We start from the raw sequence: 14826 nt of genomic DNA, 5'->3' as shown, positions 1-14826 counted from the left end.
TTATTGACACATTTGATAAAGATGAGCAAAAAGGAATGTATAAAATGAACTATTCAAATACTGAGCTATATTGGTAAATTCTATTATTTTATACCAATACAATTGCTCAGAGAAAGAGACTTTGTTTAACAAGCAATACAAATATTTTTCCTATCAAAACGGAAGGAGTCAAAATGATTGACACCTGTTTGCAACACCTCACCTTGCGAGGATAATGGCACTGAGACTTTCTCAGTGTCATTATCCTCGCAAGTTGTCATATTGAAAGGTGTTGAAAACAGAACGTCCGGTTCCGGTGGCATGCAACATAACTATGAGTTAACTGACATATTTTCAAATAATTGTCAACATATAACACCATATTAAGGTGTGGGACGTTCGCTGTATTACAAGGAGCAACACTGTAGCTATTACACTCCAGCAGGGAGCATAATCTGTCCATTCCCAGTTCACCTGTGGGAACATGTCGGCTCTCAACACCCGACAAAAGAAAGAGTTGGCCACTACTATCAGGAAATTACCTCTGCCCTCGACTTGCAATTATATCCGGTAAATGAATATCTTGCACTGCTTACTTCTAAAGTGGATGACGACTCAACTAAAGCGGAAAGCTTGGAGACAGCGGCCAATGTGACAGAGAGGGGACTCTATGACCTGCAAAACAACACAAACTAACCCTTTACAGCCTGAGCGAAATGATCCATTTCTTGCTGGATCATGATTATGTGTGCATTAATGAGCTCTGCGTGCATAATATGTTGGTGTAAAACCATATATGAAAACATGACACATCATTTGAAAGCTGAGAAAAAGCCCTTTCAACTGATATGACATCCCCATCGATACAATTGTAATCAGTCAAGAAATAACACCTGTGAAAATATGTATCTTACATGAAAATCCATCCTTTTTTCCCCAAACAACTGCCATTTACACAACTTTCTAATGAAGATGGAGAAAACCTTATTGAGTCTTCCTTGTTTTGTAATGATTGAACATCTGCAATCAGAATAGAAATACCTTTTACTGTGAACACGTTACAGCTGTTTTAGTGACCGATGGCATTTTCTATGTCATGTTCCTTGATCAGACACTTTATCTGGATAGTGTATTGAACAAAAATCTGCACCAAAATGAATTGCAAATAGCACTTAGTCTTACATTTGACAAAGAAAGACAAAACAAGTACTATAATATGAATAAAATATGAACTTTATTGAAAGAATAAGGTTAGGGGAATACATTGGTACATAAAAATAAAAAGGTACAAGTTATCTCCATCATAGCCATAACGTTACAGTATACACAACATTCATCTCAGGGATATTGTAATCAAAATTGATCTGGACGAGGAGCGACGCTGGGCAGCCTCTTAGACCTGGAGGATGGGGGAGGGGGACAGGCATCAGTTGGCATGGCATCAAACATAATGCATTTCTCTAACTTCCCTAAACCAGTGTGAGCACAATGGTCAATCTATTTCATCCAACATCAACATGGAGTATAATCTTTCATATTTGCATCGTGTGTTTGGACATACTGAGCCATCTGCTCGTGGGATGCCTTCCTCGGGTTCTCAGTCTGCTTGACAGTCAGACCTATTACACGACCCAGCTCCCGTGGTAGAGAGAGATTTATTCCTAAGGCAACACAGAGGAATATTCTTGCATGGAATTGATGAGTACCTTCGGGGGGCTGCCCTACACTCCTCTGTTAGCTCAGTGTAGGCCAATGCCAGGTTCAGCCTGCACAGGAGGAACAATAGTTGATCATCTTTCAATGCTAGGGATACGTTCCAAATGGTACCCTATTTCTTAGATGGGGCATCAGTGTAGACATCTCTAATAGTAACCTGATTCATACTACCTGGAGTGCCTCAACATAAAAAAAAATGGTCCTCTGCTATGCATAACCGCTTACCCTCGCATTCAGGTGCTACTCAAACAAACCACATCCTATTCTCCTTTCTATCTATCCTGTAACAACGCCAACAATTCCGAGAGTAGTCCTCCAGTACATTGAAGTTTCACTCTTTCTGTTCTGACTATCAGCCAAATGTTAGTCTGGTGCCATATAGCCAACTATCAGATGGTGCCATTTAGCCAACTCCTATGTAGAGCCAACTTCGATGGTGTCCTGTGTGTGTGTTCTGTTAGCACAATACAATAAGCCAGGCTCACTTGGGCAGGGAGGGTGTGATTGTCCCTCAGCCCTTTCTTCAGCATCAGCATGTTGTCCAGTCTCTGCCTGTCCTTGTCACCGTGGGGACAGCTTCTACAGTGTCCTCCTCGCGAAGGTCTGAGAGCTGACAGTCCACCACACTGTCCTACAGAAAGAGAGAGAATTTAAAAATCATAGAACTGAGATCGATCGATAGATATTGAGAGATATAGAGAGATAGATATAGAGAGATAAGTACCAGTCAAAAGTTTGGACACACCTACTCATTCAAGGGTTTTTCTATTTTATACAATATAGAATAATAGTGAAGACATCAAACTATGAAATAACACATATGGAATCATGTAGTAAGCAAAAAAGTGTTGAACAAATCAAAATATATTTTAGATTCTTCAAAGTAGGCACCCTTCGCCAAGGTTGACAGCTTTGCACACTCTTGGAATTCTCTCAACCAGCTTCACCTGGAATGCTTTTCCAACAGTCTTGAAGGAGTTCCCACATATACTGAGCACTTGTTGGCTGCTTTTACTTCACTCTGCAGTCCAATTCATCCCAAACCATCTCAATTGGGTTGAGGTCGGATGACTGCGGAGGGCAGGTCATCTGATGGAGCACTCCATGACTCTCCTTCTTGTAAAATAGCCCTTATACAGCCTGGAGGTGTGTTGGGTCATTGTCCTGTTGAAAAACTAAATTATAGTCCCACTACGCGCCAAACCAGATGGGATGCGTATCGCTGCAGAATGCTGTGGTAGCCATGCTGGTTAAGCGTGCCTTGAACTCTAAATAAATCACTGACAGTCACCAGCAAAGCACACCCACACCTCCTCCTCCATGCTTCACGGTGGGAACCACACATACGGAGACCATCCATTCACCTACTCTGCGTCTCACAAAAACACGGCGGTTGTAACCAAAAATCTCAATGTCCATTGCTCCTGTTTCTTGGCCCAAGCAAGTCTCTTCTTATTATTGGTGTCCTTTAGTAGTGATTTCTTTGCAGCAATTCGACCATGAAGGCCTGATTCACGCAGTCTCCTCTGAACAGTTGATGTTGAGATGTGTCTGTTACTTGAACTCTGTGAAGCATTTATTTGGGCTGCAATTTCTGAGGCTGGTAACTCTAATGAACTTATCCTCTGCAGCAGAGGTAACTCTGGGTCTTCCATTCCTGTGGCGGTCTTCATGACAGCCAGTTTCATCATAGCGATGGGTTTTGCGACAGCACTTGAAAAAACATTCAAAGAACTTGAAATGTTCAACATTGATTGACCTTCATGTCGTAAGGTAATGATGGACTGCTGTTTCTCTTTGCTTATTTGAGCTGATCTTGCCATAATATGGACTTGGTATTTTACCAAATAGGGCTATCTTCTGCATACCTTGTCACAACACAACTGATATGCTCAAACGCATTAAGGAAAGAAATTGTCACGATCGTGTGGAGGATTGACGGACCAAAACGCAGCAGTAGGAAAATAAGCAATATTCCTTTTAATGAATACGAAGGTAAAACGAAACAAAAACACTTACACACTAAACAAAACAAGAAAACGATCGTGAAGCTAATAACGAAGTGCACACACAGGCTACAAACGTATAACATAGACAATTACCCACATCACATGAAAGCCTATGGCTACCCTAAATATGGCTCCCAATCAGAGACAACAGAAATCAGCTGTCTCTAATTGGGAACTCATTCAGGCAACCATAGACTCTCCTAGACAACTAAACCAACATAGACAACGCTAGACACATGCACTCAACACAAACCCATACACTACACCCAACACCCCCTTTACCATATAATCACCCAAAACCAACAAAACACAAACATTCCCCATGTCACACCCTGACCAAACTAAAATAATAAAGAAAACAAATAATACTAAGGCCAGGGCGTGACAGAAATTCCAAAAATGTACTTTTAACAAGGCACACCTGTTGTTTGAAAAGCATTCCAGGTGACTACCTCATGAAGCTGGTTGAGAGAATGCAAAGAGTGTGCAAAGCTGTCATCAAGGCAAGGTGTACACACACACACACACACACACACACACACACACACACACACACACACACACACACACACACACACACACACACACACACACACACACACACACACACACACACAGGAAGTATTCAGACCCCTTCCCTTTTTCCACGTAACAGACTTATTCTAAAATTGATTACATTTAAAAAAAAATCCTCATCAATCTACACACAGTGCTCCATAATGACAAAGCAGAAACATGTTTTTAGATTTAGACCCTTTGCTATGAGCCTCTCAATTGAGCTCATGTGCATCCTGTTTCCATTGATCATCCTTGAGATGTTTCTATAACTTGATTTGAGTTCACCTGTGGGAAAATCCATTGATTGGACATGATTTGGAAAGGCACACACCTATCTACAGTTGAAGTCAGAAGTTTACATACACTTAGGTTGGAGTCATTAAAACTCGTTTTTCAACCACTCCACAAATTCCTTGTTAATTAACAAACTATAGTTTTGGCAAGTTGGTTAGGACATCTACTTTGTGCAAGACACAAGTAATTTTTCCAACAATTGTTTACAGACAGATTATTTCACTTATAATTCACTGGATCACAATTCCAGTGGGTCAAAAGTTTACATACACCAAGTTGACTGTGCCTTTAAACAGCTTGGGAAATTCCAGAAAATTATGTCATGGCTTTAGAAGCTTCTGATAGACTAATTGACATAATTTGAGTCAATTGGAGGTGTACCTGTGGATGTATTTCAAGGCCTACCTTCAAACTCAGTGCCTCTTTGCTTGACATCATGGGAAAATCAAAAGAAATCAGCCAAGACCTCAGAAAAATTGTAGACCTCCACAAGTCTGGTTCATTCTTGGGAGCAATTTCCAAACACCTGAAGGTACCACGTTCATCTGTACAAACAATAGTACGCAAGTATAAACACCATGGGACCACGCAGCCGTCATACCACTCAGGAAGGAGACAGATTCTGTCTCTTAGAGATGAATATACTTTGGTGCGAAATGTGAAAATCAATCCCAGAACAACAGCAAAGGACCTTGTGAAGATGCTGGAGGAAACAGGTACAAACGTATCTATAACCACAGTAAAACGAGTCCTATATCGACATAACCTGAAACCGCCATAAAAAAGCCAGACCATTTCGCAACTGCACATTGCACAAAGATCATACTTTTTGTAGAAATGTCCTCTGGTCTGATGAAACAAATATAGAACTGTTTGGCCATAATGACCATTGTTATGTTTGGAGAAAAAAGGGGGAGGCTTGCAAGCCGAAGAACACCATCCCCAACCGTGAAGCACAGGGGTGGAAGCATCATGTTGTGGGGGTGCTTTGCTGCAGGAGGGACTGGTGCACTACACAAAATAGATGGCATCAGGTGGTAGGGAAATTATGTGGATATATTGAAGCAACATCTCAAGACATCAGTCAGGAAGTAAAATCTTGGTCGCAAATGGGTCTTCCAAATGGACAATGACGCCAAGCATACTTCCAAAGTTGTGGCAAAATCGCTTAAGGACAACAAAATCAAGGTATTGGAGTGGCCATCACAAAGCCCTGACCTCAATCCTATAGAAAATGTATGGGCAGAACTGAAAAAGCGTGTGCGAGCAAGGAGGCCTACAAACCTGACTCAGTTACACCAGCTCTGTCAGGAGGAATGGGCCAAAATTCACCCAACTTATTGTGGGAAGCTTGTGGAAGGCTACCCGAAATGTTTGACCCAAGTTAAACAATTTAAAGGCAATGCTACCAAATACTAATTGAGTGTATGTAAACTTCTGACCCACTGGGAATATGGTGAACGAAATAAAAGCTGAAATAAATCATTCTCTCTAGTATTATTCTGACATTTCACATTCTCTAAATAAAGTGGTGATACTAACCTAAAACAGGGAATTTGTACTTTTATTAAATGTCAGAAATTGTAAAAAAATAAAAAATAAAATAAAAATAAAATTACTAAGTTTAAATGTATTTGGCTAATGTTTATGTAAACTTCCGACTTCAACTGTATATGATGTCCTACAGTTGAAAGTGCATGTCAGAGCAAAAACCAAGCCATCAGGTCTAAGGAATTGTCCGTAGAGCTCCGAGACAGGAATGTGTCAAGGCACAGATCTGGGGAAAGGTAGAAAAAATTCTGCAGCATCGAAGTTCCCCAAGAACACAGTGGCCTCCATCATTCTTAAATAGAAGACGGAAGGGCCTTGCTCAGGGAGGTGACCAAGAGCCCGATGGTCTCTCTGACAGAGCTCCAGAGATCCTCTGTGCAGATGAGAGAACCTTCCAGAAGGACAACCATCTCTGCAGCACTCCACCAATCAGGCCTTTATGGTAGAGTGGCCAGACGGAAGCCACTCAGGCCAAAGAGTTATTTATTCCATTTTAGAATAAGGCTGTAACGTACATTTTTTTTGAAAAAGTTATGGGGTCTGAATACTTTCCGAATGGACTCAATGTTAAAAAGTGTGTGAGTATCCCGAACCTTTCCAACAGACAAAGAGCTATGAATGGATCAGAGGTTCACAAATCAAGGCCTTGATTGGCTCGGCAACAGTAACAAGAGGTGATGTGTAATGAATTTTTCTTTGGACACATGTTCTGTGTATGTTTGTTGGGACGTTGATGGAAAATTCTGCTAACCCACAGAAAACTGAAGACAATGTTTTTTCAACATTCCAATGAAACAGGCACAATGTGTGAAATAATGAATTGAAATTATATGAGCGGAATATTAATTGATATGAATTGAAATATTGTATCTGAACACCCCCCCCCCCCCGAAAAAAAATAAAAAAAAGTGCAGATGCCCTCGCAAGATGAGGTAAATGAAATATATATTTTTTTACATACATTTATATACATACATTATTTTTTATTTTTTATTTCACCTTTATTTAACCAGGTAAGCTAGTTGAGAACAAGTTCTCATTAACAACTGTGACCTGGCCAAGATAAAGCAAAGCAGTGCGACATTGACTGTACGCTTGTTTATTCCATAACACAATAGAAAAAAAAGAAAGTCTATATGTAGTGTGTGCAAATGGCGTGAGGAGGTAAGGCAATAATTAGGCCACAGTAGCAAGTAATTACAATTCAAGTAATTACAATTCAAAAAGATATTGAAACAATTTAGACAGAGCTGGTCATGGGTGCACCTCAGCCACGCTCAAGGTCCTAAACGATATCATAACCGCCATCGATAAGAGACATTACTGTGCAGCCGTATTCATCGACCTGGCCAAGGCTTTGACTGTCAATCACCACATTCTTATCGGCAGACTCAATAGACCTGGTTTCTCAAATGACTGCCTCGCCTGGTTCACCAACTACTCTCAGACAGAGTTCAGTGTGTTAAATCGGAGGGCCTGTTGTCCGGACCTCTGGCAGTCTCTATGGGGGTGCCACAGGGTTCAATTCTCGGGCCGACTCTCTTCTCTGTATACATCAATGATGTCGCTCTTGCTGCTGGTGATTCTCTAATCCACCTCTACGCAGACGACACCATTCTGTATACTTCTGGCCCTTCTTTGGACACTGTGTTAACTAACCTCCAGACGAGCTTCAATGCCATACAACTCTCCTTCCGTGGCCTCCAACTGCTCTGAAATGCAAGTAAAACAAAACTCTTCAACCGATCGCTGGCCGCACCTGCCCGCCCGTCCAGCATCACTACTCTGGACGGTTCTGATTTAGAATATGTGGACAACTACAAATACCAAGGTGTCTGGCTAGACTGTAAACTCTCCTTCCAGACTCACATTAAGCATCTCCAATCCAAAATGAAATCTAGAAATCGGCTTCCTATTTCGCAACAAAGCATCCTTCACTCATGCTGCCAAGCATACCCTCGTAAAACTGACTATCCTACTGATCCTCGATTTCGGCGATGTCATTTACAAAATAGCCTCCAACACTCTACTCATAAAATTGGATGCAGTCTATCACAGTCCCATCCGTTTCGTCACCAAAGCCCCATATACTACCCACCACTGCGACCTGTACTCTCTCATTGGCTGGCCCTCGCTTAATACTCGTCGTCAAACCCACTGGCTCCAGGTCATCTATAAGCCTTCGCTAGGTAAAGCCCAGACATATCTCAGCTCACTGGTCACCATAGCAGCACCCACCCGTAGCACGCGCTCCAGCAGGTATATCTCACTGGTCACCCCCAAAGCCAATTCCTCCTTTGACTGGAACGAACTGCAAAAATCACTGACGCTGGAGACTCATATCTCCCTCACTAGCTTTAAGCACCAGCTGTCGGAGCAGCTCACAGATCAATGTACATAGCCCATCTGTAAATAGCCCATCCAACTACCTCATCCCCATACTGTATTTATTTATTGATCTTGCTCCTTTGCACCCTAGTATCTCTACTTGCACATTCATCTTCTGCACATCTATCACTCCAGTGTTTAATTTGTATATTGTAATGACTTTGCCACCATGGCCTATTTATTGCCTTACCTCCCTTATCTTACCTCATTTTCACACATTGACTGTATATTTGCTTATTCCATGTGTAACTCTGTGTTGTTGTAGGTGTCATACTGCTGTGTTCTGGCACACACACAATCCATGTCTGAATTATTTCAAGTCTTAAAAATCCTTCTTTAACCTGCCTCCTCCCCTTCATCTACACTGACTGAAGTGGATTTAACAAGTGACATCAATAAGGGATCATCACTTTCACCTGGTCAGTCTGTCATGTTTTGTATCCTCAGTGAATATTTCCACACTATGAGGTTGGAATAGTAGTGTGAAAATGATAACGCCCTTTCAGTGTAAGAGCTTTTTGAAAAGACTGACATGTCAGCCTGTTTTGATGGGATGGAGTTTTGGCCTGCCCTGGTGACACCACCAGACGTTAGAGGAGTTAATAGACCAATCTCCAAATCTCTCTGCCAATAACAGCTAGTTTTCCCCTCCCAACTGGCATCACATCCAGACAGTCCTAGCAAAAATCTTGCTCGAGAAATTGCTCTCTGCTAAAAAGCTTTTTTTGAGCATTTTTGAGCATTTTAAATGGAAAACAAATATTTCACAGTGAGGTACTTAACTGTTACAGAGAAATGATTTGATATTGAGATAAAAACATCTGTATTGGACCTTTAATACCAACAATTGTGTCTGTATAATAATAAAATAACAAAGACATATAGTAAAGAGAAATTGAGTTGACGTGGTTGTGTGGGGCAAATAAATACATGAAATGACAACGGCCAGGTGGCAACAATACACTACAGGCTCTACAATATCACACATTTTTCTCAGTGTGTCTCTCTCAAACATGAACACAAACCTATAAAAAGTTGCTCACGCCACTAGCCCCTCCGCAGCTGCTCCGTGAAAAAAAGTGCTGACCCCGAGTGAACCCTGTTGCCATAGAAACCACCGAGAGGAAGGGGAAAGACAGACAGACTGCTGTTTAGAGCGTTGTTAGAGGTGAAGAGCATCACATATATGGAAAATAAAAAATAAGCATAGAACGCAATATGGCTGGTTTAATACATCACTTAAAATGTCTTCCTTTACACAAACATTGACCCATGCGTACAAACACGAGTAGACAATCATGAGCAGTGAGTAGACATTTACCTTATGTATTTATCTGACCTAGTTTTCTCCTGCTCCTGAGCCACGTTTGAATGTGTGCAAAGATACTGGACAGATTTTTAATTTGATGACTCTGTTGTGTTGCATCGAATTTTCCTGCGCAGCATGAAATGCTAACTTCGACTGTATTCAAGGTTTAAAAAGGATTCTGTAGTTTATCCTTTCCACTTAAAAATGTCAGACTTGATTTTCCCTAACGAAAAATGTATTAGCCCCAACACAAATGTCCATTCATTATTATCCACCTAATAATTCAAATCAAATTCACATTTCTTGTTGCTGCAGGATTACTTTCCTGCTGCGAGAACCTGTTCAAATGAAGATAGCACGTCTGTATTTTCTGCTCATGAGTAAGAGAAGTCACACACACACAAAGACACACAAGAAATCTGACAGGAACTCTCCTCTATCATACACACACACCTGGCGATGCATTCAGACACACAGATGCTTTGAATAATGACTTTACCATTTGCCCTGGCGGACGAAGAGCCATAGAGAAGAGAAGGAGTCTCCTGTTCCCTGTCGCTGAACACAGAGTCCTAAATGGCACCCTATTCCCTACATAGTTCACTACTTTGAGGGCTCTGGTCAAACGTAGTGCACTATGAAAGGAATAGGGTGCCATTTAGGATGCATGGTGTGGCAGTCCCGAGCACTGGTGGCCGAGCCCTGCGGCTGATTTTATTAAGCACATGAAAAACAATACTAATCTCTCTCACTCTCTCTTTCTGCATCTCTATCCATCCCTCCCTCTAATTCTCATACTCTTTTAATGCCTTTTTCTCCCCCCCTCTCTACCTTTCTCTCCCTCGACCCGACGCTCAATCTCTCACACACACAGTTCTGCTCGTCATCCCTTTCTCTTTATCTCTCCCTCACCTCATGCAAAGCCATGATTCAAACACGACATTGGCATAGTCACCTCTGTAATAGGTAGAAAACAGAGCAACTGAATGAGGCCACGCAATGACATGAAATGTTGCGTTTTAATTAACTCCAAAGTGCCTCAGCAGGGTTTTCGATATACAAATGGATACACACACAGACTGCTACCTAAGTCACGCAGGACAGGCAAATTAAATGCTTGAGAACTGATTATCCCCTATCCATAATCTTTTTACTCACCACTCTGAGATCCCCGGGCCTGAGCAAACTGTGATCTCATTCTCCCTCCCTCAGTTTCTCCCCCTCTATATCTCTCGTCTATGTTCTCCTCTCTTTCCCTCCATCTCATGCTACCTTTTTTGACACTCACTCGCTCCCTTTCTCCTATTTCCAGAATAAGAACAGAACAGTAAACTGTGCATGTGAGTGTGTGCTCACAAATCGGTGTGTGTGTTAATATGTGTGTCCATGGGATTACATGTGACTCCAAGTTAATAGCAGCAGCGGTGAGGGATATTAACTCTCCATAGTGTGGCCTCCATGTAGTTGTAAAATAGGTCAGGAGCACTAATCCAGCAGCAGCACAGGATTTATCATTGTTCTAGCACTGAGTGAGCACTAATCCAGCAGCAGCACAGGATTTATCATTGTTCTAGCACTGAGTGAGCACTAATCCAGCAGCAGCACAGGATTTATCATTGTTCTAGCACTGAGTGAGCACTAATCCAGCAGCAGCACAGGATTTATCATTGTTCTAGCACTGAGTGAGCACTAATCCAGCAGCAGCACAGGATTTACCATTGTTCTAGCACTGAGTGAGCACTAATCTAGCAGTAGTACAGGCCATAAAAAACGGATTATATTACATAGATGGGATGTCTGTTTTGATTGTCTTGTCCCGTCCCATGTATATAATTTTTCTTCGTACATATATATATATATTTTTTTTAAAACTCAATTTCCATCTACGGACTGATCATACTCTCCTGCAACCCGCCTCACCCAATGTGGTATGGATCTGTTATTTTCTATACGTTAGAACCGGAACCCCCATCAGAAGATAGCCAGCTAACTAGCTACTAGCTTGTAGTCAGTAAGCCACTGCTAGCGGTCTTCACCGTTAACTCGGACATCTGCCAGCCTCAGGCCGGTCAATTCCTGCCAGTCTGCACAGCGCGATATCAACCCAGAGCATATCGGACTGCTTTTCTCTACCACATCTCCGGATTCCTAAGCCCAGAACCTTTAGTCTGGATTATCGAAGCTAGCTAGCTGCTATCCTGGCTAACGTCTCTGTGCCGAAGCAAGCACCAGTTAGCCTGGAAATAGCCTCGAGCTAGGTCCATCTCCCTGCTAGCCGAAGAGATCCATCAGACAATTCCTGGGCTTCAATACCTCTTTTGCCAATTGGCCTGGACCATTTGCTGCCAACACGGAGCCCCGCCGATCCATTTAGACTGGTCTGCCGATGAAACCGTCCAAGGGGGTTTCAACAGGCTCTTCCGTTGATACGTCCCCCTGAGACCCATCTGCTAGCCTGCTAGCTGTCTGAATCGCCGTGCCTCCAGCTCGCCTAGCTACTCACTGGACCCTATGATCACTCAGCTACACATGCCTCTCCCTAATGTCAATATGCCTTGGCCATTTCTGTTTTGGTTAGTGATTTTTGTCTTATTTCACTGTAGAGCCTCCAGCCCTGCTCAATATGCCTTAGCTAGCCCTTTTGTTCCTCCCCCCCACACATGCAGTGACCTCACCTGGCTTAAATGGTCCGCTCCTTTTACTCTCTGTTCCGGACGCACTAGACGACCAGTTCTTATAGCCTTTAGTCGTACTCTTATCCAACTCCTCCTCTGTTCCTCTGGTGATGTAGAGGTTAACCCCTGCAGCCCCTAGCATCAATCCTATTCCCGAGGCGCTCTCATTTGTTGACTTCTGTAACTGTAAAAGCCTTGGTTTCACGCATGTTAACATTAGAAGCCTCCTCCCTAAGTTTGTTTTATTCACTACTTTAGCACACTCCGCCAACCCGGATGTCCTAGCCGTGTCTGAATCCAGCACTGAGTGAGCAGAGAAAATCCGGAAATTTCCATCCCTAACTATAACATTTTCGACAAGATAGAACTGCCAAAGGGGGCGGAGTTAGCCTGCAGAGTTCTGTCATACTATCCATTTCTGTGCCCAAACAATTTGAGCTTATACTTTTGAAAATTCACCTTTCCAGAAACAAGTATCTCACCGTTACCGCTTGTTATAGACCCCTTCAGCCCCCAGCTGTGCCCTGGACACCATATGTGAATTCATCGCCCCCATCTATCTTCAGAGTTCGTACTGTTAAGTGACCTAAACTGGGACATGCTTAACACCCCGGCCTTCCTACAATCTAAGATAGATGCCCTCAATCTCATACAAATGATCAAGGAACCTACAAGGTACAACACTAAATCCGTAACCATGGGCACCCTCTTAGATATCATCCTGACCAACTTGCACTCTAAATACACCTCTGCTAAATTCAACCAGGATCTCAGCAATCACTGCCTCATTGCCCGCGTGCGTATTGGGTCCGCGGTCAAATGACCACCCCTCATCACTGTCAAACGCTCCCTAAAACACTTAATCGAGCAGGCCTTTCTAATCGACCAGGCCTGAGTATCCTGGAAGGATATTGACCTCATCCCATCAGTAGAGGATTCCTGGTTATTCTTTAAAAGTGCTTTCCTCTCCATCTTGAATAAGCGTGCTCCATTCAAAAAATTTAGAACTAAGAACAGATATAGTAGTCCTTGGTTCACCCCAGACTTGACTGCCCTTGACCAGGTGTTCTGCATTAGTATCGAATAGCCCCCGCGATATGCAACTTTTCAGGGAAGTCAGAAACCAATAAACTCATTCAGTTAGGAAAGCTAAGGCTAGCTTTTACAAACAGAAATGTGCTTCCTGTAGCACTAATTCCAAAAAGTTTTGGGACACTGTAAAGTCCATGGAGAATAAGAACACCTCCTCCCAGCTGCCCATTGCACTGAGGATAGGAAAAATACTGTCACCACCGATAAATCTACAATGATTGAAAATTTCAATAAGCATTATTCCATGGCTGGCCATGCTTTCCACCTGGCTACCCCTACCCCAGCCAACATCTCAGCACCCCCTGCAGCAACTTGCCCACCCATGCTTCTCCTTCACCCAAATCCAGACAGCTGATGTTCTGAAAGAGCTGCAAAATCTGGATCCCTACAAATCAGCTGGGCTAGACAATCTGGACCCTGTCTTTCTAAAATTATGCACCAGAATTTTTGCAACCCCTATTAGTAGCCTATTCAACTTATCTTTCGTATCATCTGAGATACCCAAAGAAAGGAAAGCTGCCACTGTCATCCCCCTCTTCAAAGGGGGAGACACTCTAGAGCAGGGGTGTCAAACTCATTTCGCATCGTGGGCCACATACGGCCTAGGGAGATGTCAAGTGGGCCGGACCATTAAAATTATACCATACTCTGCTATAAATAACCAAAATATCATGTCTTTCCTTTGTTTTGGTGTAAAGAAGCACAAGAACATTAGGAAAATATTGAAATTTAATGAACTATCCTTTTACAAAACATTTCATGAAACACCTCATATTTCCAGTGCGAACAGTGCGAACAACCACCTCCATGACGTGGTCCATTTTCAGCGACTTGCAACACAATGCCTCCTGGTGCAAAATACAGTGAAATGTCCAGAAACGATCTCCTCCATTAAGGGCTTGTACTTTGTCTTTGAACTTTGTCGCGACACCTGCTTTCTTTCCGACCATGGATGGCGCGCCGTCTGTAGCCAGGCTGACAGCGCGGGACCAGTCCACTCCAACTCTGTCCAATGCAGCAACGACAGAGCCGAAAATGTCCTCGGCTGTTGTGGTGTCCATCATTGGCACCAACTCAAGAAACTCTTCAGTAACAGTCAATGTCTCATCAACTCCTCGAATAAATATGGACAGTTGGGTCACGTCTGTGATGTCAGTGCTCTCGTCAATTGCCACGGAAAATGCAATAAATGACTTGACTCTCTGTTTCAATTGACTGTCTAAATCTGCCGATAGTTCCGAAATCCTCTCTGCTA

General features: G+C 42.7%; 1 protein-coding gene and 1 long non-coding RNA gene across 5 annotated transcripts in view; both read right to left on the bottom strand.

The window, feature by feature from the left end:
- LOC129832120 (segment polarity protein dishevelled homolog DVL-3-like) overlaps window positions 1-14826 on the bottom strand; it is a 55051-nt gene that overhangs the window by 32655 nt on the left and 7570 nt on the right. The gene's annotated exons all lie outside the window — the stretch shown is intronic.
- LOC129832121 (uncharacterized) lies at window positions 1190-11491 on the bottom strand. The gene is made up of 3 exons (XR_008755872.1): window positions 9521-11491; window positions 2181-2326; window positions 1190-1378 (listed from the first exon to the last, which is right to left on the bottom strand). It is a non-coding gene; the product is annotated as an uncharacterized LOC129832121 (long non-coding RNA).

This window comes from Salvelinus fontinalis, chromosome 33 (assembly GCF_029448725.1).
Source record: "Salvelinus fontinalis isolate EN_2023a chromosome 33, ASM2944872v1, whole genome shotgun sequence".
Classification (NCBI taxonomy): Eukaryota; Metazoa; Chordata; class Actinopteri; order Salmoniformes; family Salmonidae; genus Salvelinus; species Salvelinus fontinalis.
The sequence above is the reverse complement of the archived record's forward strand: the minus strand, read 5'-3'. Positions and strand labels throughout refer to the sequence as shown.